This window comes from Cricetulus griseus, assembly GCF_003668045.3.
Source record: "Cricetulus griseus strain 17A/GY chromosome 1 unlocalized genomic scaffold, alternate assembly CriGri-PICRH-1.0 chr1_0, whole genome shotgun sequence".
Taxonomy (NCBI): Eukaryota; Metazoa; Chordata; class Mammalia; order Rodentia; family Cricetidae; genus Cricetulus; species Cricetulus griseus.
Window position 1 is genome coordinate 43,169,442 of NW_023276806.1, and position 26,986 is coordinate 43,196,427.

Sequence of the window (26,986 nt, forward strand, 5' to 3'; positions counted from 1 at the left end):
AGACCTCCAATGAGTAAATAAAACATTTAAAAATGAATGGTTTCAAGTGTTTTGTGATAATGCAAAACTTTGTTTCTCCCTGAGTTATAAAGGTCAGGGTCCTGTATTAATGAAATCACTATGACCTATGTCAACCATAATTCAGAGCACAGAGTAAATTAGAATATTGAGCCTGATCTTTAAGGTTTGAAAAAAAAAAGAAGAAAGAAAGAAAGAAAGAAAGAAAGAAAGAAAGAAAGGAAAAAAGAACCTTTCCTTTCAGAATGTGTTCCAGGACCCTAAATCACAACTACTGCATTTTGCTAACTATTGGTAGAATACTTTGCCAGTTGCTTTGAAATATTAATGCAATTAATCTTTAAGAAGCCTCTCGAGGTGGGTAACATAAGGTCATTCCAGTGGGTTAGGAAATCAAGATTTACAAGTTCTAGAACTCAGCCAAGGTCATGTTCTACTGTCTGGCAGTTGCAGGATTTAATTTTGGGCTGATTCATAGCACACAACAATAGCAGTTTTGTTTGTGAGTCATTCAAAGATTTTCTGGTTATTGTGAGGGACTGAGTATAATTCTAAATGGCATGATGACTTCATTTTTCCATGTTTAGGTGAATACCTTGAGCAAGTTGAGGAACTTTATATCAGCCAGTATTAGCTTCTCAGAAAGGACAAAATTAGATGTTAGCATGTATATACACAAGTGCCATAAAGTATTAGAAGAATGAAGCAAACTATGTTGGGAATTGGTTATTGTTGAAAAAGAGTTCTAACTTAGAGATACTAGACCTCCATTCCAGACCAAGGCAAACAAAGAAACTATTACAATAAAGTGAATCTCCTGACAATTTTTGTTTTCCATAATTATTATAACTGTTTCTAATACACTGTGGTGTATTAAGTATGCTATTTCACCATGCATTGAGGCATATTATATAATTCTTTAAAATATTACATTGCTAGAGCTACAAATGATCAATGATCTCTTTGCTGTGAGAGTATCTTGTTTTGATCCTAGTATCTGCTGACTGATTAGGGTGATAATTGCAGAAATGTGAAAGTGTCTATGTTATTTCTCAAAAATAAAAAAAAAAACCAACAACATTTGAGTCAGTCACTGCTTCTTAATATAAAGGATATCTCCATAATATATAATTATGTGTGATTGCATTTTTCCACACTGAGAAATTCCTTTCAAAATTAGAGTCAACTCTTCCAGGCTACGTTGTTGCCTCTGCAACTTACTTTACTTAATAATCTGAATCCTGTGTTCTTATTTCAAATTTTTTTCTTTTTTAGTCTTTCTAGACAGGGTTTCTCTGTGTAGTCCTGGCTGTCCTGGAACTCACTCTGTGGACCAGGCTGGCCTCGAACTCACAAATATTCATCTTCCGTTGCCTCCCAAATGCTAGGATTAAAGGCCTGTACCACCACTGTTCACAGTACTTTCCCTAGGAATAGATTCTATCTAGAGAATCTGCTGTGTATTCATTTATGCATGTTCATCTACAAGATGTAACTCCTTGTGTTCATTTTTTTCATTAGTGTGACAAAATCACTGGCAAAAGAAAACCTTAAAACAAGTAAGGGTTAATTTTAGCTCACAATTTTAGGCTACAGATCATTATGGCAGAGAAAACATGAAGGAGTTGGTCACATTGTGCTCATAGTCAGAGGATGCTGGTGCTTGGCTCCTTCATTTTTTATTTGTTCCTGTGCCTTGACCTATGGAGAAGTGCTGTCCATATAGGAAGCATCTTCTCACCTTCACGAACCTAATCCTTAGACTCCCTTAAAAATATGCTTAAATGTCTATCTTCATAGTGAGTGCAGAAGCCAGTAAGTTGACAATCAAGCTCAATGGTCATATTCTTCATTCCATAAAATTTTATCATGAGATTGCCTCAAGTTGATTATCTCTTTAGGTTACATGATTAATTCTAGTTCTCTTTCTGACTCATGTGCAGTCACTGCCTTCCCTGAATTCTAAATGTCTCAAAGTCACATGTAAAAGTGAGAATCAGTTTCTTCTAAAGTCCTATTAGTGCAGATATTTGGATTCCCTCTAATGAAACATGAATATTCTTAGCATCTAGGACAGTGAATTCTCTAGACATTTCTGGTTAACTTTATACCGATCTGTGAAAAGGTGCTCCTTCCTAAGACACTGACAGCCTTATGGATATGTTTTTACACAGTGAGATTTGAAAGTGTAAATTAGGATTCCTGTCCTACACTTGGGTGTTGTTTTAATAGGCATGAAAATATTATCAGCATCTATAATGCTTAATCTCTATGACAGACTGAACACTTACCTGTTAGCTGAAGTACACCTTTCTCCGATTTTGTTAGATAATTTATCAAGGTAACAAGAAAAATAATTAACACGATTGCATCATTTATCTTCATCAGACATGCTAGTGACTACTTGCATTATCAATAAGTAGCATTATTTTAAAAGACATATTTTGGCTTTATTTATTTCTGATTTTTAAGTAATCAAATCAGGCTTAAAATGTTCAGCAAACCATATTGGATATTCTCACCAAAGACTTGATGTTTGTTTATTATACACATAAGAGATGTGATGTAATTCTTTTTTTATTTAGATAATACTTTATTAGTTTTTGTAATCAAACCCACGTAGATAAGACCTTAAATATTTAATACAGTGTGTTACCCCTGTATAAATGGAAAAAAACTAAGTTCAACATTTCTAGACCAATATGGCTGTTAATTTCTGTACAATGCCAACTCAACACGGTAAACTGGGATACTTTTTTCCAAAGTTGACAGCACAGCTAAAGTTTCCAAAAATTCAAATTATATATATATATATATACCAATAATAGCATTATGTTAAGCATCAATAGCAGCAACAGCTCTTCCAGGTTCTGCAGTCATTTGAACAAAATTGTAGAGACATCCAGCACACTCCATTTAAGAAAAAAAAAAAGTTAAAAAACAAAATCCCAGAAAACAGCACAGTTCTGTTACTCTTGTGGTACCTGACACCACTTTTTTTTTTTAAATTAGCTTCTCAATCATCTGGAAGGAAATTATTCTGAGCAACATCATTAAAAACAGCTCCGATAAAGCACGGTCACTACTATGTATCATAAAGCAGGTCCACATATGAGTGAGTACGTATCATGTTTGTGTTTTTATGATTGGGTTACCTCTCTCAGAATGGTTTCTTCTAGTTCCATCCATTTTCCTGCAAATTTCAAAATTCCATTTTTTTTTCTGCTGAGTAGTACTCCATTGTGTAAATGTACCACATTTTCTCTATCTATTCTTCACACAATCTCTCCACCATCACCAAATCAAAAACAAACAAGGATATAATTCTTAAGAATTCTCTGATTCCTAGAATGACAGGTGACTGATGCTCCAACCTAAAATTAGCAACTGCATTCAACCACCAAAGTAAGTTTTTTCTGCCCTGTGAAGCTTAAAATCAGTCACTGATGTCCTTACAGACATGACAGTCTTACATGGCATCTTCTAAAGTAAGGCTGTTTTGTCCTCATTGAAAATCTGCTCCTTAGTGTAGCCATTTACCTCAATCATCCTTGCTAGATATTCTTGATAATTCACTGCAGCTTTGATACCAACACTTGTTAAGTCACTCTTGATTTTTTTCTTTTTACATTTTAAGAAGAGTTTTTCCCACTGTAAGTTTTGGAAGTCAACCTTCATTAGCCTCAAACAGTCTGCCTGAAGCTTTTATCAGTCTCAATCATCACAGAATTTCTCTCTCTCTCTCTCTCTCTCTCTCTCTCTCTCATATATATATATACATATATATATATATATATATATATGTATATATATATATATATATATGGGAATGTTGTGGTTGGCTTGATTTTATTTTCAAATAAAACCACTAAAACTTTATCCAAAACATGTTGCCATGTTGCTCTGCCCTTTTATTCCTTTCTTCTTCCCTCCCTCCCTCCCTCCCTTCCTCCCTTTCTTTCTTTCTTTCTTTCTTTCTTTCTTTCTTTCTTTCTTTCTTTCTTCGTTCCTTAGTTTCTTCCTTCTTTCCTTCCTTCTGACCTTCCTTCTTTCTTTCCTTCCTTTCTTAAATCTCTCACGAATTCATTGGAGTCAATATTTAATTTCCTTCAAGAGCTCTCCATTTTCATTCAAATTAGATGATAGCAAGCATTCAAAACTTGGCTGTTTGCTATAAGAGTACTTTACTTTGGGCTATTCCACCTTTATTTTTCATAATTCTCAATAATTTCTTTTTGAATCTGAATAAAATGGGAGACATAAGACTGTTCTTTTCACTTGTATATTTAGAGAGCACTGTGAGATGATTAGCCCAGTTTCAATATTAATGTACCTTGGGAATAGGAAGGCCCAAGGGAAAGTAACAAGTGAGTAGATAGTCGGTGTGCCAATACTCTAGGCAAGACAGTCTTACCTGTCATCTTCAACCAGTCAGAACACATTTAACATTTACTAAAGTTTCTGTCTAGGCAGTCATGCTTCTTGGCAACTCACCCAAATTATGAAACATCAAATATCACTGATCATTATCATAATAGCTATGATAATCATATGTTGAGATTTTTCAATGAGTTAGAGACATGTAGAGAGAGCAAACACTATTGGGAAATAGGCAACAATGAATTTACTCTATGAATGATTGCCACAAAACTTCAGTTTATAAAACAATGTGTTCAGTGCTTAAAGTGTAGGATATAATGCTGGTATCAAGAAATTTATTAGTTTTAAACAGCAAATATTTCTTATATCAGAATTCCTACCTCAAGGAATCAGGGCTCCACTCAGGTGAGTCTCTGTCTTGTGGGGGACCAAATTAGATCCATTATGAAATGTTTTGGGGTCCAACCTCCGGTTTCACTAAACAGGAGCACCCAGAGCTCTGGCCCACTATTGTATTACTAATTCGAGCAAGTCAGCTATCATTTAGCATAGCCTCTGTATAGAATGCCTCCTAGTTTGCATCTCTTTGGGCCTAAGCATCTGAATAGGCTTGCACCTGGGCAGAGGTGCCAGAGGTGTAAGTAACAAGTGAGGACAGAGGGTGAGGGACCAATGAGCAGAGAGGAGAAAAAAAGGACAGGAGTGATATCCTCATTACCATGGAAGGATGGTTACGAAAAAGTAAAAAAAAGATGTTACATAAAGAAAAGACTCTAGTTTTACACCATGGAACTGAGAACTCTCTAAAGATTACAAGATGCCTATGTTTGGTCTTTATCGCCGCTGTGTTGCTAGGAGTTTCCAGGTCCACTCACCCCCACTCAGGCAGAACCTCATGGCTGTCATGGCTTAAAGCTGAGGCATGCCAGGTCATGACACTGTCTCAAGTTTTCTAAAAAGTTATGCTCAAGAATGGGGTTTTGGTCACATAATATACAATTTAGGCAAGGTCTGCTTGGCAGCTACCAGGGCTTCTGAAATTGTTAGACTACACTTACTATTTCTCTGTTAATTATTGGGCAAAGGAAGATTAGTCCTTTGCTTTGTAAAAATTTCCTAGCAGAGCTTACACCATGCTGGAATCACCTCATCAAATAAGACGGGTAATAAGAGCAGAAAAAAAGGGAAATAACTACCTAGATGCTCCTCAACTGAAGAATGGATAGAGAAAGTGTGGTACAATGAAGTACTACTCAGCAGAAAAAACAATGGAATCCTGAAATTCGCAGGCAAATGGATGGAACTAGAAGAAACCATTCTGAGCAAAGTAACCCAGTCACAAAAAGACAAACATGGTATGTACTCACTCATATATGGATTTTAGATATAGAGTAAGATTACCAGCCTACAATCCACACTGGCAGAGAAGCTAGTAAACAAGGAGGACCCTAAGAGAGACATACATGGTCCCCTGGAGAAGTAGAAAGGAACAAGATCTCCTGAGAAAATTGGGAGCATGGGGGTGGGGAGAGGGCACTAGGAAAATGAGAAGGGGAGAAGAGGAGGGGTGAGGAAGGCATGATGGGGCAGGGAGGTTGAGTTGGGTGAAGAACAGAAGAGAGCAAGGTAAGAGATAATATAATAGAGGGAGAATTGTAGGTTTAAAGAGAAACCAGACACTAGCGAAATGTCTCGAGAGCTACAAAGCTGACACCAACTAACAATCTAAACAACAGAGGAGAGGCTACCTTAAATGCCCTCCACTGATAATGAAATTGATGACTAATTCTTATGACATCCTATAGTCTTCATCTAGCAGCTAGTGGAAGTAGAAGCAGACACCCACAGCTAAACCTTGAACTGAACTGGAATCCAGTTGCAGAGGAGGACAGATGAGCATAAGGGTCCATACCAGGCTGGTGAAACCCACAGAAACAGCTGAGCTGAATAAGGGAGAGCTTTTGGTCCCCAGACTGATAGCTGGGATACCAGCATGGGACTGATCCAGATACCCTGAATGTGGGTGTCAGTGAGGAGACCTGGGAAGTCTATGGGGCCCCTTGTAGTGGATCAGTACTTATCCCTAGCATAGGAATAGATTTTGGGAGCCCATCCCACATGGAGAGATAATCCATGAGCCTAGACACTTGGTGGTTGGGTTAAGCCATATCCCAAAGGATATGACACACTTTGAAGACCCCCATGGAAGGCCTCACCCTCCCTGGGGAGCAGAAAGGGTATGGGATAGGTAGGGTGTCAGTTGGTGGGGCAGGGCAGGAGGGGAGGGAGAGGGACCTGGGATTAACATATAAAATAATCTTTCTAAAAAAAAGAATACAAAGAAAAGCAAGATAAAAATAACTTGTTTCTTTCCTTTTTAATTTAAATTAGAAACAAGCATGTTTTACATGTCAATCCCAGTTCCCTCTCCTTCCCCTCCTCCCCTGCCACCCACCAACCCCCTATCTCATGCCCTTTCTTCTCTCCAAGAAGATTGAGGCCTTCCCTTGGGGATCTTCATAGTCTGTCATATCTTTTGCAGCAAGGCCTAGACCCTTCCCCTTGTGTGTAGGCTGAGAGAGCATCCATCTATGTGGAGTGGGCTCCCAACATCCATTTGTATTTTAATACAAGTGTTTAGAATAATATTAGGCAAGATAAGCATTGTCATCAGAGGCATGTGTTGTTTAGAACATGCTAAGTAAGCAGTTGTTATATCAACTGTAAGATTTGGGTGCTCTTTAGAAATTTGTGTTTGAGTGGGATTTTGAATAATGCATAAAGATTTACTATAAGATGAATTAGAAAATATATGCCAAAACAAGGAAGAGCTTGGGAACTAATGTGACAAATATTTCATCAAGAATAAATAGGCTACATGGAGCTTGGGAAACTGACATAAAAGATGTGCCAAGATCCCAAAAAGAAGTAAGACAAGAGGAGAATGAGTTTACAGTGATAAAAATGTGGATGTGGTAAGCTTGCTGACTTCTTAAAGCCAGCTACCAACATGGTGAACAATGTTGAAGGCTAACAGTTGAACAGATTTAGAGGAAGAACACCAAACTAAGATGCTTCTCCAACAATTCCGGCCTGAATTAGAATATAAGCAAGAGTGAGTGACAGAGGATTTGGATGTGTAAAGAATGTAATGACTAGCTTCTTCTGTTCTTTGTATATTTTGGAAATCAGCCCTCTGTCAGATTTGGGGTTAGGGAATATCTTGAGCCTTTATCCAGTAGCTGATGGAAGCAGAAGCAGAGACCCATAGCTGAGCACTGAGCTGAACTCCTGGAATCTAGTTGTAGGAGGGAGGAGTGATGAGGAAATGGGTCAAAACTATGCTGAGGAAAGCCATAGAAACAGCAAGAGGGAGCTCATGGACCCCAGTCAGGTAGCTGGAGAACAAGCATAGAACCAAACCAGGTCCCCTGAACATTGAAGTCAGTTTGGAAGCCTGGGCAGTCTATGGAGCCTCTGGCAGTGGAATCAGTATTTATTTATCCCTAGTGCACAAAGGAACTTTGAGAGGCCATTCCCTATGAAAGGATACTATCTCAGCCTAGATGCATGGAGATGGCCTACTCCCTGCCCCAAATGACATGGCAGACTTTGATGATCTCCCATGGCCTCACCCTCCCTGGGGACAGGATGGGGGGGTTGGTGGATGGCATTGGGAGATGGGGGAGAGAGAGAACTGGGATTGATATGCAAAATAAGATCATCTAATTTAAATAAAAAATTTATATGAAAAGAATATAATGATTAGAGGAAACGATAAGCATGCGCTTATGGGGGCACATGGACAGAACATTGTTAAAGTTGAGTTGCGCATCAAAAATGTGAGGATATTAATACCTAACAAAAATGGAAAGTCAATTGGAAAATACTATGCATGTTGAATTTTCTGTTTTCTGATTTATTTGGAAGGGTTAAAGATAAAGAAGGAAGGTGCAATATTTTGCTTGATTTTAGGCTTAGAAATGCTTGAGTGAGATAAAAATTAGTTCTTGAGATTTATGCAAAAAAGAATCAAAATTTTCAGAATGAATAAAATAATCAGTTACCAGAAGTGAGATAGAAGTAAAACTAGAAGTCATCTTTGACAAGAACATTTCTACTAAAGGACTGAAAGAGAAAGGCGATCCAGTACTGAAAGTGGTTAAAAGTATTTATAAAGAAGAGAGGTGAATGAATTGAACCCTGTGTTGGTAAGAAGAGAGACTTCACGGAGGGTGTGTCTGGTAACTGGGATGTCAGTAGCAGTATGGAGACAAAAACTTCAAGGTAATATTGGAGTCTATTTTTCAATTCAACAACAAGCACTCCTGTTTCATATAATAAGCCCAGACTGAGCTTTGACTGTAAGGTTTAAATTTGAGAAGTAAGAAATGCTAAGAAATTGGAGGCATCATAAGATGATCTATTTCCATGGGTTTGGCAGCAAAGTAGGGGACAGATGGTGTGGAAGCTTGAAATAGTAGACTCAAAAAGAGGAAATGAATAAATTGAGGATTTGCCACCCAAAAGTAAAGGGACTATGAGAGAAAGGGGCTTGGTGTTGAATATAAATGAAACTGAGAAGTATATGGAAATTTAGAATAGACAGGGCCAAAACCACTATTAAAAGAGAAATGTTTGCAAGAAGTCATCAGTCATCCTACATACAACAAGAGAAGGGATGTTCCAGGAATAAGCAGAATGTTAAGGAAGCACCAGTTGGTTGGTTCTAATTGTAGTAATCAATGGGGAAAAAAGACTACTGTTTGTTTAAGGGCTATTACTTGCCAGGACCCAGCTTAGTGATATACATGTACTAACTCATTTAAACTTTTGAAGAGCTCTGTGGAGTGAGCATAGTAAAACATCCTACTTTAAATGCAGGAAATCAAATCTTCAGGGAATGGAACATATTCAAGTTTCCAGTGAGAGGGAGTTCTCAGAATCCAACCTATTTCTGTTCCATGTCCCAGGCTGTAGGCTACCATGGTAGGTGTATAAGACAGAGATGTAACCATCATGGGACTATGAACTTAGCTCAGTCTAGGAGGGAAAGTGTGTCTCAAAGCTGCAGTGATGTTTCATTTGGTGTTTGACTCCAGAAGGCATTGTATTTAGTATGCTCTTGTAACTTCTAACATAATTTAAGAAAGAAGGTGCTAGAGAATTCTAGGAGTTATAAGACCAATATTTTGGAAGAACAAAGTGGAGAAAATCTAATGTGAAAGTAGATATTCATTTGAAATGACTGATAATAGAGTTTAAATTGGAGAACAGAAGAAGGGATGCTTATAGAGAATGGCTAACTGGATGCACAAGGAGCAAATAAAGCTAGAGTATCTTAAGCACAGAGACAAAGTTATTAGGTATCAGAATATATGGAAATTCACTGTGAGGAGTTTCACGGCTTCAAAAATAGGTGTCACTGTGGTAAGCACGGCACATAGAAAGGTTAATTAATCCTGGTCCAGACTGACAGAAAAGGTTGAATGTGACTGAAATAGAATGGAGGTGGGGTCACTTCCATCAGTAAGCTAAGGGACATGAGGCCAAAAAGACAAGAGTGTCAGCCAGTGAATCAGGTTAACTTCTGAGTTGTTAAGCAGCTGATGTTAACTTCAGATTTTATGGAATAGAGTTTGCTATTGTTACCTGATAATCTTGTTTGTGATTCATGATACCTAATGACTGCTTGTTTTTAACTTCAATTTTAAAATCTCCAATTTTTGGCCTGCTTAAAGAAGAACACATTTTAAAAGCAATCTGGGAATGTGTGTGTGTATGTGTGTGTGTGTGTGTGTGTGTGTGTGTGTGTGTGTGTGTGTGTGTGTGTTAAAGAAATTAGGTTCCCAAATATCCTGAAACCAAATATATTTTAAGCATACCATTTCATAATGGTAGTACTTATGATTTTATAAATTGTTCTCATAAGTTTTGAAATACAACAGGAGCATAGTTACCATCTAGAAATAAAGGTTTGATTACAAGTAAGAATGGTGTTTCATATACTAGCATTATGATAAGGACTTCATTCCCTTTTCTAAATTAGGATTCCATTGGTTTTCAGAACACTCTGGATGCAGAAACAGGATATGTCTTTATTTCTAAAAAGCACAACTATTTTTTAAATATTTAAAAGATTATTATTTATGTACAGAATGTTGTGGATACAAGTGCACAAGTGTGAAATCCAGAGGCCAATGTGTGGTAGCCAGCTGTCATCATCCCATAACATGGCCCTGGAGATAAAACTCAGGTTATAGGTCTTGGCAGCAAGTGTCTTTACTCACTGGGCCATTTCACCAGTCTCCAAAGCTTCACTTTTCCACACTATTCTTACCTACAGTTATTTCTGGATTACACTGGTCGTCATCCACTCTGAAGTGAAAAACCCTTATTATTTACCAGAAAATGTGGGCAGCTGTATTTTTTTCTGGCTTGTCCAATCATAGATTTTTTTATATAATAAATCTGCCATCACTTGAAGAAACTTTTTAAGATGATCAAAATTAAATGGAAGAAACTAGAAGGAAATTTTCTTGAGTGATTGAGGATGGGAGAAGTTATGATTAGAGCAGTTTGGAGCAGAATTTCAGAACTAATCAAGTCACACAGGAAGGAAACAGAAGCCTTGACTTTATTTTAGGAACTAGTAAGAAGAAATGTGTAGCATTTATCTGGGTGTAAGAACAGAGGGAAGTGAATTTATTATTTCTGCAGATACAGCTGTTGTCTGCCATAGCTTGAACATGGACTATAACATTTTTTGAAGAATGGGTAAGAATGAGTTTGTTAATCTTTAAGTAAGTCAGAATGCACCTTTTTATGAGTAGAAGAAAGATAAAGTATTTGATATTTGGATTCATAGTTGATAAATACACAAAATCTGCAGCACACCAAACTCTGGTCAGAAATGCAACATCAAATGGCCAGCAACATAATTCAATGATGACAATACATCTCATTTTTATAATGGGAATTACATCTTGGAACGTGACAATTAATGCCAATAAAATTAAGTCAGGCTACTTATCTCCTTGCCATTAAAAATAGTCTTTATATTCTTGGAAATCAGCTGCCCAGGAATAATGAAGTTTCTATAACAACTTATCCTGCTACCTGTTTAACTCCCCAGTGCCAACACCAGTGCTTAGCTAATGTCTCATATAGGCTCTTTTCATCACTTGTTAGACATAAATGAAACTTGGAGTCTGGACAGAAGAGAATGTAGAACACAGGAAAGCCTGAGGCAGTGTTTGTCAAATCGTCTTGCTCTTTGCAAGATTAAAGCTATCTAGAATATTCGACAACAAGAGATTTGATTGCTATGCACTCATAAGTACCGTCTCATTTGCTGCAAGTGCCCAATCCATGCCTAATTCTTGGACTCTCTATGTCTCTGTGCATCCTTCCATTCTGCAAAATGAATGTGACCATGAAAGAGAACACCTCCCCTGCTGTAGAAACAGTGAATAATCTGAAGACAAGGAAGCTTTCATTCGATTGCAATTGACTCAACTAAACTTCCCGGAACATCAAAACCTCATTAAAAGCTGCCATTGAGTATGAATGTAACTTAAGATTCACTCAATTATGGATTTAGGCCAACTGTAATTTAATACTCTGCCTCTAGACTGGGTGAGAGTAACTGTTAACTCACACGTGACTGTACAATATTGCCCAAAGAGTCATTTTATATCTATTTACTACATGAAAGGGCCATCCTGTGTGTTCTGTAAGGGTTCTCCTGCAGAATTATGAAAAAATTATGAAGTGAATTTCTCAGTGAGTCACTGTCTTCAAGCTGCCAGCTGGTTTTCAGAATGTAAACAGAATCTAAAGCTGAGGGGTCTACATTTTAATGAGAGAGCACTACAAGAACTATGACCACACTGGCCTTCTGAATGGTGATTAGCAATTAATGCTAGAATAGTGCAGTAGATACTTTCAAGACCCTTACTGTTAATAACAAGGATCTCTGCAAAACCTAACAGTTGGTCCAAAGTTAACTTTAGTTTTGATGTGTAATGCAGACCTGAAAATAATTTGCACCTGTTTGAAACAGGCTCCTAGGTTTATTCTCCTCAAGCTAACTCTTTTTTTTTTTTTTTTTTTTTTTTTTTTTTTTTCGAGATAGGGTTTCTCTGTGTAGCTTGACACTCGCTCTGGAGACCAGGCTGGCCTTGAACTCACAGAGATCCACCTGCCTCTGCCTTCTGAGTGCTGGGATTAAAGGCGTGCGCCACCAATGCCCGGCCTGAGGTTTTTTTTTTTTTTTTTTTTTTTCCTTTCACTATCTGGTCAGATTACTAGTAGCCAGTGAAGGACAGGAGAAATCCACTCTACCTTATTTCTTCTACCTACAGAGAAGATCAGAAAGTATACTGCTTTTGGTCTTTCCTTTCTTGAGTAACTAAGTAAGAAGCAGTCACCCTTTACCCTAGAAATTGGAGGTAAATACATAGAATATGTTATAAAATAGCATTCAGATTCTTGTAGAGATGACATTAGAGCCCTGCTTCCTTTTAATTCTCTTCTTATTTGGTGAACTCCTGAGTTTCAATAGTCACATATTTACAAATAATAGGAACTTCTGTCCAATCTAAGGATTTAGAAATACTGAAACATTTAAAATATTTGAAGACAAATGACATGTCATAGTCTTTCTAACTGTGCCTCTATAGGGAGCCTTAAGTTAAGACATAGATCTTAGAGGCAATTTATCTTTAATGCCTTTTGTAGATGTGTCAGGAAACTGAGGCATGTGACATTAAACACATCTCCAGGAAAGAAAATGCACCAAAATCTTGGTCTAGAACTAGTATCCTTTAATTCTAGCTAGTAATGTCTTTTCCTTTAAAAGGATCCCTGCAGTATTTTAAAACCTAACAGTCAAATTATGGAAAAATCTCAGGCCTCGAAGTGTAGAGGATGCTGGAGTAAAGTGAATCTCCTGCAGCAAGGAACAGTGGATTGTAGAGGGAGATGGCACAGTCCTCTTGATAAAAGCTAAGCTTTTGGCAGATGAGGTGGAAAATTACCACAATCATTGGTACATGGGACTGATAAATATAGGCACTTGATTTTACATGCTTCCATTCTTATTGTTGACTGTATTTAAACATGATGTATGTAGTCTGTTTAATGATGTTAGGTTAATAATTAACCACATATATAACGATAACCTCCTAATATTAGAGTACAACTGGAAATTCCGTTGGCCTAATGATAGCACAGCTGCCGTAATATCATAGTGAGATGCATTATCTGCCCATGGCAATGCTGGAGTAAAAAGCTTACTGTTTTTACCATCATAAAAAATATAACATGCATAGCTATTTATGCTGCTTTATAGCTGATTATTATGTAAGTGCTTGGTTCCATATTCCCTTTACCAAGGCACTACTACAGCTTCCTAAACTTTGGCCCATGGCCCTATGTGGGGTGGCATAACTGAATGAGAGGGCTGGTCAAACTGTGGCAACAATAAAGTGTCTGTAAGTTAACAGTGGCCAGAAAATAACTCAAAATATTGGTTTCAAAAAGTCATTCATAATGAACTTGAGCTGTTTCAGGAAGTGTTTTAGAACCTGTTTTAGAACCTGTTTCAGCCTGTTTTAGAACCCTGACTTTGCTGCCATGGTTCTCAGCACATGGCCTGCATTCTTTGCACTAGGCATGTTGTTACTTTGCACTAGGCATGTCTCACACTGCTGCCAGATGCTGTATGAAACATCTAACTCAGGTTAGAGATCACGGTATGTTATAAAATACAGTGATTTGCTGGACATTCAGAGCTTCTTGTTTTTATAGAAATATAATGGTTTATTCATGAAAAGTATACTTTCAATATTTTCCTACCACAGTTACTTAACATACAGCAAATTTACATGTCTGTATTGTCTTAGAATGCTTGTTCATAAAACTGCTCTTTAAGTTTCAGATTTCAGCCCTTTCCCATGACCGACCCAGGAACTAGGTGAGTGAGTCTCTGCCCTTACCCAACTCTGCCCAAAACATCACTCACCCTGACCACCTCCCCACATGCCTGCCGGCTTGGGGTAGACACACCCAGGCAGGGAGGAGCTCCCTGCTCCCTGAATCGGGTAGCACCCCACTCTTCCATCCCTTTCCTCGGACCGATCCAGGAATAAAGTGATCTGCCCTTACCCAACCCCCACCCAAACCATCCCTCACCCCTGACCACCCTGGGCCTGCTCCCGCCTGCTTGGAGTAGATACGCACTGACAAGGAGGAGCTCCCTGAATCTGGAAACACCCCACTCTTCCATCTCTTTCCACCAACCTATCCACAATGAGTGAGGAAACTACCAGGAGAGGCAAGACTACCTAGAGTTGTGGACATTGAATTTCTGGCCCCCACACACCACTGGGTCACAAGAGGAGATAGAGAGACCCCACCTGAACTCACTAAAAGAAGATATGGGAAGAAGATAGAGTAAGATTTCACTCAACAACAGAAAGACCAATATGACACACCAGAATCTAGGGACTCCAGTCCAGCAAGATCTGAAAAGCACAACACAGAGCATGAAGATGAGATGGAACTCAAAAATTATCTCAGCAAGATTATAGAAACCTTTAAAGAGGAAACAAGAAAATCCCTTAAAGAAATAGAAGAAAAAGCAAACAAAAATTACATGAAATGGAGGAAAAGACAAACCAAAAAATTCAAGGAATAAACAAATCTCTTAAAGAATCTAAAGAAACCCAAGAAAAAACATCCAAACAAGTGAAGGAAGCTCTTGAAACAGTTCAAAGCATGAAAGATGAAATAGACACAATAAAGAAAACAGAGAATGAGGCGGGCGATGCTGGAAATGGAAAGGCTGGATAAATGATCAGGAACTAAAGATGTGAGTATAACCAATAGAATTCAAGAGATGGAAGAGAGAATCTCAGCTATTGAAGACTCGCTAGAGGATATACATTCATCAACCAAAGAAAACCTCAAGTCCAACAAATCCCTAACACAAAATATCCAGGAAATATGGGATACCATAAAAAGACCAAACCTAAGAATAATAGGTGCAGAAGAAGGTGAAGAAACACTGCAAAAAGGTACAGAAAACATATTCAACAAAATCATAGAAGAAAACTTCCCCAACCTATGGAAGGATATGCCTATAAAAGTACAAGAAGCTTACAGGACACCAAACAGACTGGGCCACAAAAAGAAATCCCCCGACACATAATAATCAAAATACCAAATCTACAGAATAAAGAGAAAATATTAAGAGCAGCAAAGAAAAAGGCCAATTAACATATAAAGGCAAACCAATCAGAATCATACCCGACTTCTCAATGGAAACTCTGAAAGCCAGAAGGTCTTGGATAGATACCCTACAAGCACTAAGGGAGTATGGATGTCAACCCAGACTACTGTACCCAGAAAAACTTTCAATCACTGTAGATGGAGAAAACAAGATATTCCATGACAAAAACAGATTTAAACAATACCTATCCACAAATCTAGCACTACAGAAGGTTCTGTAAGGAAAACTCCTACCCAACGAACATAACTACACTCAGAAAAACACGGCAATAGATAATCTAATTTTCCCAAACATAAAAAGAAACAGGAAGGCGAAATCCACACGCAATGACACCACCAACAATAAATCCAAAACAAAGAAGAACCAATGAACAACGGACATTAATATCCCTAAATGTCAATGGTCTTAACTTACCCATAAAAAGATATAGGCTAACAGAATGGATACGAAGACAGAATCCATCCTTCTGCTGTTTACAAGAAACACACCTCAATTTCAAAGACAGGGGATACCTCAGAGTAAAAGGATGGGAAAAAATTTCCAATCAAATGGGCTCAAGAAACAAGCTGGTGTAGCAATCCTAATATCTAACAAATTAGACTTTAAACTAAAATCAATCAAAAGAGATGAAGAAGGGCATTTCATACTCATCACAGGAAAAGTCCATCAAGATGAAGTCTCAATCCTGAACATCTATGCCCCAAATACAAAGGCACCCACATTTGTAAAAGAAACATTACTAAAGATCAAACCACACATAAAACCACACACACTTATAGTAGGAGACTTCAACACCCCCTTTACACCACTAGACAGGACCACCAGACAGAAACTTAATAAAGAAACAAAGGATCTGACAGAAGTTATGACCCAACTGGGTTTAACAGATATCTATAGAACATTCCATCCAAACACAAAAGAATATACCTTCTTCTCAGCGCCACATAGAACCTTCTCAAAAATTAACCACATAATTGGCAGCAAAGCAAACCTCCACAGTTACAAAAGAATTTAAATAACCCCCTGTTTCTTATCAGACCACCATGCATTAAAGCTAGAATTCAACAGCAATACGAATTGCAGAAAACCTACATTTGTGTGGAAAATGAATAACACCCAATTGCACCATTCCTGGGTTGAGGAAGAAATAAAAAAAAAATAAAAAAGACTTCCTAGAATTTAATGAGAATGTAGACACAACATACCCAAACTTATGGGACACTCTGAAAGCAGTGCTAAGAGTTAAGTTCATAACACTAAGTGCCCACGTGAAGAAACTGGAGGAAAGTCACATTAGAGAATTGACAGAACAACTGAAAACTTTAGAGCAAAAAGAAGCAAACACACCAAGGAGGAGTAGATGCCAGGAAATAATCAACCTGAGAGCCGAAATCAACAAAGTAGAAACTAGGAAAACAGTACAAAGAATCAATGAAACAAAGAGTTGGTTCTTTGAGAAGATCAATAAGATAGACAAACCTCTACCCAAACTAACCAAAAGGCAGAGAGAGAGCATGCTAATTAACAAAGTCAGAAATGAAAAGGGGGATATAACAATGGACACTGAGGAAATCCAGATAATCTTCAGGTCATTCTTTGAAAACCTGTACTCCACAAAATTGGAAAATCTAAAGGAAATGGACAGCTTTCTGGATAAATATCACTTACCAAAATTAAATCAAGATCAGATAAACAGTTTAAATCGACCTATAACCCCTAATGAAATAGAAGCAGTCTTCAAAAGCCTCCCAAACCAAAAAAAGCCCAGGGCCAGATGGCTTCACTGCAGAATTCTACCAGAAATTCAAACAAGAGTTAATTCCAGTACTCCTCAAATTGTTCTGCACAATAGAAGCAGATGGGATATTGCCAAACTCTTTCTACCAGGCTACAATCACTTTGATACCCAAGCCACAAAAAGATAGGACTAAGAAAGAGAACTACAGACCAATATGCGTCATGAACATCGATGCTAAAATACTCAATAAAATATTGGTGAACTGAATCCAAGAACATATCAGAAAAATCATCCATCATGATCAAGTAGGCTTCATCCCAGGGATGCAAGGATGGTTCCACATACAATAATCCATCAATGTAATCCACTATATAAACAAAGTGAAAAAGAAAAACCACATGATCATCTCACTAGACGCTGAAAAAGCCTTTGACAAAATCCAACATCCCTTCATGATAAAGATCTTGGAGAGAACAGGAATAACAGGAACATATCTAAAAATGTTAAACTCAATATACACCAAAACAAAAGCCAACATCAAACTAAATGGAGAGAAACTCAAAGCGTTTCCTCTAAAATCAGGAACAAGACAAGGCTTTCCACTCTCTCCATATCTCTTCAATATTGTACTTGAAGTTCTGGCTAGAGCAATAAGACAAGAAAAGGGGATCAAAGGCATACAAATTGGAAAGGAAGAAGTCAAACTTTCACTATTTGCAGACGACATGATAGTCTACATTAGTGACCCGAAAAACTCTACCAGGGAACTCCTACAGCTGATAAACACCTTCAGCAAGATAGAAAGATACAAAATTAACTCAAAAAAAAATTGGTAGCCCTACTATATACAGATGATAAATCCAATGAGAAAGAAATCAGAGAAACATCACCTTTCACAATATCGACAAGCAACATAAAATATCTTGGGGTAACACTAACCAAAAAAGTGAAAGACCTGTACAATAAGAACTTTGAGACTTTAAGGAAAGAAATTAAAGAAGATACCAGAAAATGGAAAGATCTTCCATGCTCTTGGATAGGTAGAATTAACATAGTAAAAATGGCAATCCTGCCAAAAGCAATCTACAGATTCAATGCAATCCCAATCAAAATCCCAACACAGTTTTTCAGAGACATTGAAAGAACAATACTCTACATTATATGGAAAAATAAAAAACCCAGGATAGCCAAAACAACTTTTTACAATAAAGGATCTTCTGGAGGCATCACCATCCCCGACTTCAAGCTCTACTGTAGAGCCATAGTTCTGAAAACAGCTTGGTATTGGCACAAAAATAGATAGACCAATGGAATCAAATTGAAAACCCTGATATTAACCCACGCACCTACGAATATCTTATTTTTGACAAAGGTGCTAAATCTATACAATGGGAAAAAAGATAGCATCTTCAATAAATGGTGCTGGTACAATTGGATTCGGACATGCAGAAAATTGCAGATAGATCCATACATGTGTCACCATGCACAAAACTTAAGTGCAAATGGATCAAAATCTCAGCATAAATCCAGCCACACTGAATCTTCTATAAGAGAAAGTGGAAATTACCTTTGAACAAATTGGCACAGGAGACAGCTTCCTAAATATTATGCCAGTAGCACAGACATTGAGGTCTGCAATTAATAAATGAGACCTCCTGAAACTGAAAAGCTTCTGCAAGGCAAAGGAAACAGTCAGTAGGAGACAAAACAACCACCCACAGAATGGTAAAAGATCTTCAATGAACCCACATCTGACAGAGGACTGATTTCCAAAATATATAAGGAGCTCAAGAAGCTAGCTACCAAAACACCAAACAATGAAATTAAAAAGTGGGGTGCAGAACTAAATAGGGAATTCTCAACAGAGGAATCTGAAATGGCTGAAAGACACTTAAGAAAGTGCTCAAAATCATTGGCCCTCAGAGAAATGCAACTCAAAACAATTCTTAGATACCACTTCACACCTGTCAGAATGGCTAAAATCAAAAATACCAAGGACAATCTCATACTATGCTGGAGAGGATGTGGAGAAAAAGGAACACTCCTCCATTGCTGGTGGGAGTGCAAACTTGTAAGACCACTCTGGAAATCAGTATGGCGGTTGCTCAGAAAAATGGGAATCAGTCTACCTCAAGATCCAGCCATTCCTCTCTTGGGTATATACCCAAATAGTGCATGTTCATACAACAAGGACATATGTTCAACCATGTTCATAGCAGCATTGTTTGTAATAGCCAGAACCTGGAAGCAACCTAGATGCCCCTCAACTGAAGAATGGATTGAGAAAATGTGGTACATTTATACAATGGAGTACTACTCAGCAGAAAAAAGCAATGGAATCTTGAAATTCGCAGACAAATGGATGGAACTAGAAGAAACCATCCTGAGTGAGGTAACCCAGTCACAAAAAGACAAATATGGTATGTACTCACTCATATATGAATTTTAGACATAGAGCAAAGGATTACCAGCCTATAATCCTCTTCACTTCACCAAAGAAACTAGGAAACATGAAGGACTCTAAGGGATAAATGGTTCTCAGGGATGGAAGTGGTATGAAGTCCTGAACTAATTGAGAGCATGAGGGTAGGGGGGAGGGAGCTGCTACAATAAGAGCAAGAGAATAGGAGTAGAAGAGAGGAAATGGAGGGGCAGAAATATTGAGTTGGGGGAAGAATAGAGGAGAGAGAGCAGGATGAGTGATACCATATCAGAGGGAGCCACTATAGGTCCGAGAAGAGATCTGGAACTAGGGAGATCTCCAGAGACCTACAGGAAGAACATGATCTGACATTCCAGGCAATGGTGGAGAGGATAACCTAAAAGGCCTTCCCCTAAAATGAGATTGATGACTTCTCTTTATGCCATCCTAGAGCTTTCATCCAGTGGCTGATGGAAGCAGAGACAAACATCCACAGATACACTGAGCTGAAATCTGGAATTTCGTTGAAGAGAGGGAGGAATGAAGAACAAAGGGGTCTGTACCAGGTTGGAGAAACCCACAGGAACAGTTGGCCTGAACAAGGGAGAGCACATCGACCCCAGATGCTGTCTGGGAGGCCAGTACAAGACTGATCCAGACCTCTGAACATGGATGTCAATAAGGAGGCCTCTGCACTTCAGGGAACCTCTGGTGGGGGATTAATATTTTTCCCTGGTGCAAGAAGGGACTTTGAGAGTCCATCCCACATGAAGGGATACAGTCTGGCCCTGGACACATGGAAGGGCCCAGGACCAGCACAGGAAGATTTGGTGGACTTTACAGAGCCCCCATTGAGGGCCCTACCCTGCCTTGGGATTGGTGGGTGGATGGGGTGGGGGGGTTGGTTGGGGGTGGGGGAGGAGGGATGGGGATGAGGGGAGGGAGAGGGTGAAGGGACTTACATGTGAAACAAGCTTGTTCCCTAACTAGAACTAATAAATAAATTAAACAAAACAAAACAAAAAACCAAAAATGCCGGTCTTGGTGGCGCATGCCTTTAATCCCAGCACCCAGGAGGCAGAGGCAAGTGGATCTCTGTGAGTTAGAGACCAGCCTGATCTACAAGAACTAGTTCCAGGACAGCCTCCAAAGCCACAGAGAAACCCTGTCTCAAAACAAAACAAAACAAACAAACAAAAAAAAAACCAAAACAAAAAAATAAAAAAAAAAGTTTCAGACTTCAGAGTTTCATTAAAACCATCTTAAATGAATTTTGGCTTGGGATTGGAAAAAAATTTCCAACAATTTCTGAAACAGCTTTAAATGTGCTTCTACTGTTTTGTGCTATTTATGTGAAGCAGCATTTTAGCATCAAAAATTACAAAACCAAAATATCAATCAACTATGAAAACTTGGAAGAGGCTTTACATCCCACAGTATCAAATATTGAGCCAAGATTTAATTCTTTACATAAAAATAAACAAGCATGCCCCTCTCATTAGTATGCAAATTTGACTCAGTCTTTAATGACTGGCAAAACTATATGGAGAGAAATCATTTTAAATTTGTATTAGATTTATTTATTCTCTGTGTACATGTGTATATGCATGCATATTTATGTGGGTACCCAAGTCCTACATGGCATGTGTGGAGATCAAGACAACTTGAACAAGTTGGCTTACTAGTTCCTCCATGTGGACATCAAACTTGAAGATCAAGTTCAGTTTCTCAGGCTTGGTAGAAAATATCTTTACCTGCTTATCCAATGCAAATAATTGTTTTAAAATAATTCTTTTCTTTTAGCATATGGGGTAGTGAATGGAAGAAGTTTAAGAAGGTCTGCCATACTTTTCATCATTTTAAATGTACATATTGTTTTTTTAAGTTTCAGGTCTCCCCAAGAAATATAGACTCATCTTTTATTTAAATATTTGTGTATATTGCATATATCTCTGTGTTACGGCAATAATAAAAGAAAAATAGGCAATGAACTTGAGAGTAGAGAGGAAATATATGAAAGATTATAGGGAGGATACCAGAAATTGGTGGATGAGGGAAAAATGGGAAGGGATAAGTCTTGTTTCAGTTAAAATGTATTTAAAAAAAGATTTTGAAGGAAGGAGTTAGGTTTGGGGACATAGCTCAGTTGACTTGACTAGGCACTTGCATGCAAGCTTGAAGATTTGAGTTCAATTCTTTTGTATTCATTGAAATTGATGCAAATAGAGGCATGCCTCTGTAATTCTAGAATTGGAGAGATCAAGACAATATCCCTGGGGTATGTTGTTCAGCCAAGCTAGGTGAACTGGTAATTTTTAGGTTCAATGAGAGAACCAGTCTTAAAAAAGTTGGAGCAAGATTAATAAGTGTTAACCTCTGGTATCCATATATACCCATAATCACACATACTCATATTCACATGAGTACATAAATATACATGTGCAAAAATATCTTTACTATAAAATTATGTTAACAGCAACCTCACACATTCATGTTTCTGAATCCTTTATTGTACTCTTTTCCCCTCTGCTTGATTTAATCTCATATGGTTTTGTTGGCCATGGCTTTAAAAATCAATGAGCCACAGCTGGGCATTGGTGGCACATGCCTTTAATCCCAGCACTCAGGAGGCAGAGGCAGGTGAATCTCTGTGAGTTCGAGACCAGTCTGGTCTACAAGAGCTAGTTCCAGGACAGCCTCCAAAGCTACAGAGAAACCCTGTCTCGAAAAGCCAAAAAAAAAAAAAAAAAAAAAGAGTCACGTATAAATATCTCATATAACTCCTAAGTCTCACAAACTGAAATTCATAGTAGTCTCTTAACTAGGTTTGTGTAAGTATACGGAACGATGTTGACACAGTATAATGTTAACCCAGCAATGTCCTGCTCGATCATTTTTCTATCATTATTCAACATATGATTATATGCAATCATTTGTATCTGATGATTACAATACATATGTGTGCACATATATAAACACCTATGCTTGTACACATGTTTCAATTAAAATAAAATTTTAATTATTTTCCTATTCACATTCCTACCCCTCTGATGAGGGAAATACTTCTGTGTATGTTTATAAATAAAGTACTTGCTTGGCCAATGAGACAGCAGGTTAGGCTGGACTAGGAGTCAAAGAGGATTCTGGGAAATGTAGTAGAGAAGTGGTGTTCCAGACAGGAAGTGACACAGCAAGGAGACTCATATTTAAGAAGAGGAAAAAGGAAGTGTCGCTCTCTTTTCCCCTCGGCTCTTGCTCCAGTGGCACATGTGATTCACCAGCAAGGAGGGATGCCAATAAGGCATCCGATAAGTCCCATAAAATATAGATGTATGGTAATTGAGACTGAGCTAACAAATGAGAATCCTAGTCATTGGCCAAGCAGATTTGTAACTAATACAAGTCTCTCTGTGTATTCATTTGGGCCTAACTCAGGCAGGCAGCTGAAGTATAGCTCGCACGTGGTGGTGGGGCTCAGGTGGCTTTTGGCAAAAAGATTTATCATAACACTCCTCATATTTTAAACCCATGATTTTGAAACAAAAATCACTGTTTTCTTTGACAAAGAAAATTGTATAAATTGAGCTAAAAGATTTTTTTTTAGCTGTTTGGCACATGATCTCTCTGTAGGTTTATGCTTTAAGTGCAATTGAAGATTTTGGAGTCTCTTTTGATTTTAATTTTGCATTGGGATTCAGATAAATCAAAACCTGGGGTTTTCTCAGTGATAGTATGCTTACAAGTAAATGTGGCATCCTGAGTTAAAACCCTAAATCCTACATGGTGGAGAGAGAAAGCCCATTCTTGCAAGTTGCTGTATGATCTCCACATGTGCTCCTATACACATACATATACATACTAAGTTAATAAACATATAAAATAAAGAATTTTAAATATAACTGATTGAGATAGTTATATCGGTACTTAATGTGAGGAAGGAAGAAATTACAAAGGGATATTCAGGTTTTTACTTATGCATAGAATATATAGCACACACACACACACACACACACACACACACACACACACACATACCCCAACACTCATTGTTAGGACTCTTTATACTTACGAGAGTGAGAAATCATCTCAATAACAATTCTATATTTAAGGACATTAAATTGTAATAGATCATATTAAAGGTGACTATGGGACACTGGGTTTCAAACTACACCTCATTCTGTTAACTGCTTGCCCTTACTTGATGTTGCCTGAGCTGGCTACAGGAAACAGTAACGTGAAAAGTAAAAGTCAAAATGACTTTTACTTTTCAAATCTTTTTCTATGACTTAACAAACAGAATGCAAAAGTGACCCATGCTACCATGTGGGCACATGTGTTTATCAGATACAAATTACATCTTTCTAATATTCCTTTTAGGGTTTCTCTTTCCATTCCTTCCTTTCTCTCTTCTCTTACTTTTTGTTCCTTCCTTTTCTTTCTTTCCCTTTGTTCTCTGTTTTCATTGCACTGTCTATCTCTTCTTTTCCCTTCCCTGCTTCAAACCTTCCTTTCTTCCTCCATCCATCTTCTGGCCTGTTCTTTCTTTCACTTCCTTCTCCTCTGTCTCTCTTTTTGTGTCTGTCTGTAGCTGTGCATCCCTCTCTGTTTCTCTTTCTCTGTCTCTGTGTAATGGATAATTGTAATGGAGTCTACAGAAGCTGGGAATAGAGGTATTTATTGGAAAGTCACTCACAAATAACAAGGTAGAAAACTGCTGAGGTCTGCTGCCCAAAGGTGCTAGAAGTTGAGATCCAATCTGCCACCACCACCCACAAGAGAGCGAACATGCCTCTGCTCCCTCTTATCCTTTCCCTGTGCACCTAAGACCATGCCTTAATGGGTTGGTACCCCAAAGGCTATTGGCTGAATGAGTTCCCACATCATTTCTCTCTTTCTCGTATATGGGGCCTCGTTCTGTAGTAAGGCTGGCCTAGAATTCTAGAAGTCACTGTGTAGCTCAGATCAGTATCAGAATCACAGCAATCCTGCTTCAAGATCTTGAACACTATATTGGAAGTTTCTTTTCTGGATCACATACCATTGACATTACTACAGTACAGAAGCTGTTTTAGGTACTGTTTGCTGTAACACTGACTTCTAAGGACATGTGGCAAGTTTTCATCTGGGAAGTTTTCTGGTTAAGTACTTGGAATTCGAATGACTCCTTTAGCAAAAGGAAGAAGATAGTTGGATATTTAGAAATTTCCTACACACATATAAGTTCTCCTTTTTGTACCACCCCAAGTATACTATTTGAAAAGTCTTTCATGGTATTTTAATATTTAACAAATACAGCATTAATCCATTTAGAATTGTTTTCCTCAATAAACAGAAAAGATTCAAAATGTAGCACTCTAATCCAATTGTGTTCTGCTCATAAAGAGATTTGCATCCTTAATTGCTACTGATTCTCTCTCCTTCCTCTTTTCATGTTCTGGGGTTCAAAGTCAGGCATTCATTTTCAGAAATTTCCCTCTTAATTTTGTAGATGTGAAAATAAATTGTATAAAGTATAGATGACCTGATTTAGGAAATGATAGAATTGCATTCTATTCCAACAATATGAGAAAATCATTTACAACTTGAAACACCAAAGTTTCAGACTTTTGAGAACAGTATATTCAAAATAACCAATAGTGGGAGGTATAAATGGTTTGTGTTGAGAGACTTTAAATAATTTTGTAAATTTCATTAGAACGAGAGACTATAGATAGGAAACATCTAGATCATTGTACTCTCACTTAGGGGTATGGTGAATCTGAATGAGTTCTGAATGCTTTTGGTGATGTTTTTTGTTTTGTTTTGGTTATCCCAAAGAGACATTAAAAAGACCAGAATCTAGAATGGGAGTGGTTGTTTGGATTTAATGGTGGCGTTCAAAAAATATGCCCATCTCTTAAACCTTAGAACTTAACAATGTTATCTCATTTGGAAGTAAGACTTTTGCCAATATAAGTCACGGACCTTGGGGTGAGTTGACCACATAATATCCAGAAGGGACTTAAATTTAAAGATAGTTCTTTTTCTAAGATTCAGAAGGGGACAGACACATGATAGTGAAGGCAATGCCACAGAAAACATGAGGCACTGGAATTACTGCCTCAAGCAACTAGAGTCAGGAAGAATTAAGAATGGGAAATGCCCCCAAAGGCTTCTGAAACACAGCAGACACTTATGTTGCCAACATCAAATCCTCAGAACTGTAAGAAGGATGAATGCTATAACTTTAGGGGCCAGGTTTTTGGTGATAACAATCATAGGAAGCTCATATAAGTCTGCTAGACAGCCTTGGTCCTCTTTCTGCTTTCTTCTGGATCTTGAGACTATGCTGTGGATCCACTCTCTCCATCTGTAATCTATCTCATGTCTTCTCATTCTTCCTGGGGCTTCCCTGCTGTAGCTGTGGGCAACCACCCGGCTATCCTGAAGGCTGTGAATGGCTAACCAACAGAAAAGCCACAAGTATGTCAGATCTAAGGAAAATCCCAGATGTTAGTAATTTTAGATATCTCCTCATCACTGTGATATAATCCAATGTGTCATAGGCAGCCAAGTAGGCCAAAACTTGGTCATAACAATTTATTGGAAATAACTTTTGTATAAATGCAATGTTTGTCATGTTCTTAATATACACTGAGTTTTACAGAAACACAATTAACAGATACATTGTATTTTGTTTGGTCTAGAACTTTACAAAGACTAGTTAATGATTTTTTGAATTTGGCTGCTGACTAATCAAGTGTGACTTGCTGTCAACAATGGGTGAAGGATAATCCCCCCACCCACTAGCGATCATCAGTCCTAATACTAGTGGTACAATCATTCGCTTCTGGATGCAAAATCCAGAATACTTAATTATGTTTTTCTGGTTTTGAAACAAATCCCTATTTTAAATACTTCTTCATATAGATTTCAATTACTTTATAGCTAGATTATGATGAGTTTTAAAGTTTTGATGTTAGTTGGTTATGTTGTGTGCAAATTGGTGAGTTTTTTTTTCAAAGTATTTTGGGTATAGTAGGAGTTATTGTAATAAAAAATAGCTACTGACTTGTATCAAGATCTATTTTTAGTTGCAGAATTGATCCAGGTGAACTATAGAATCAGCCAATAATGTTTTCTGTAATTTATG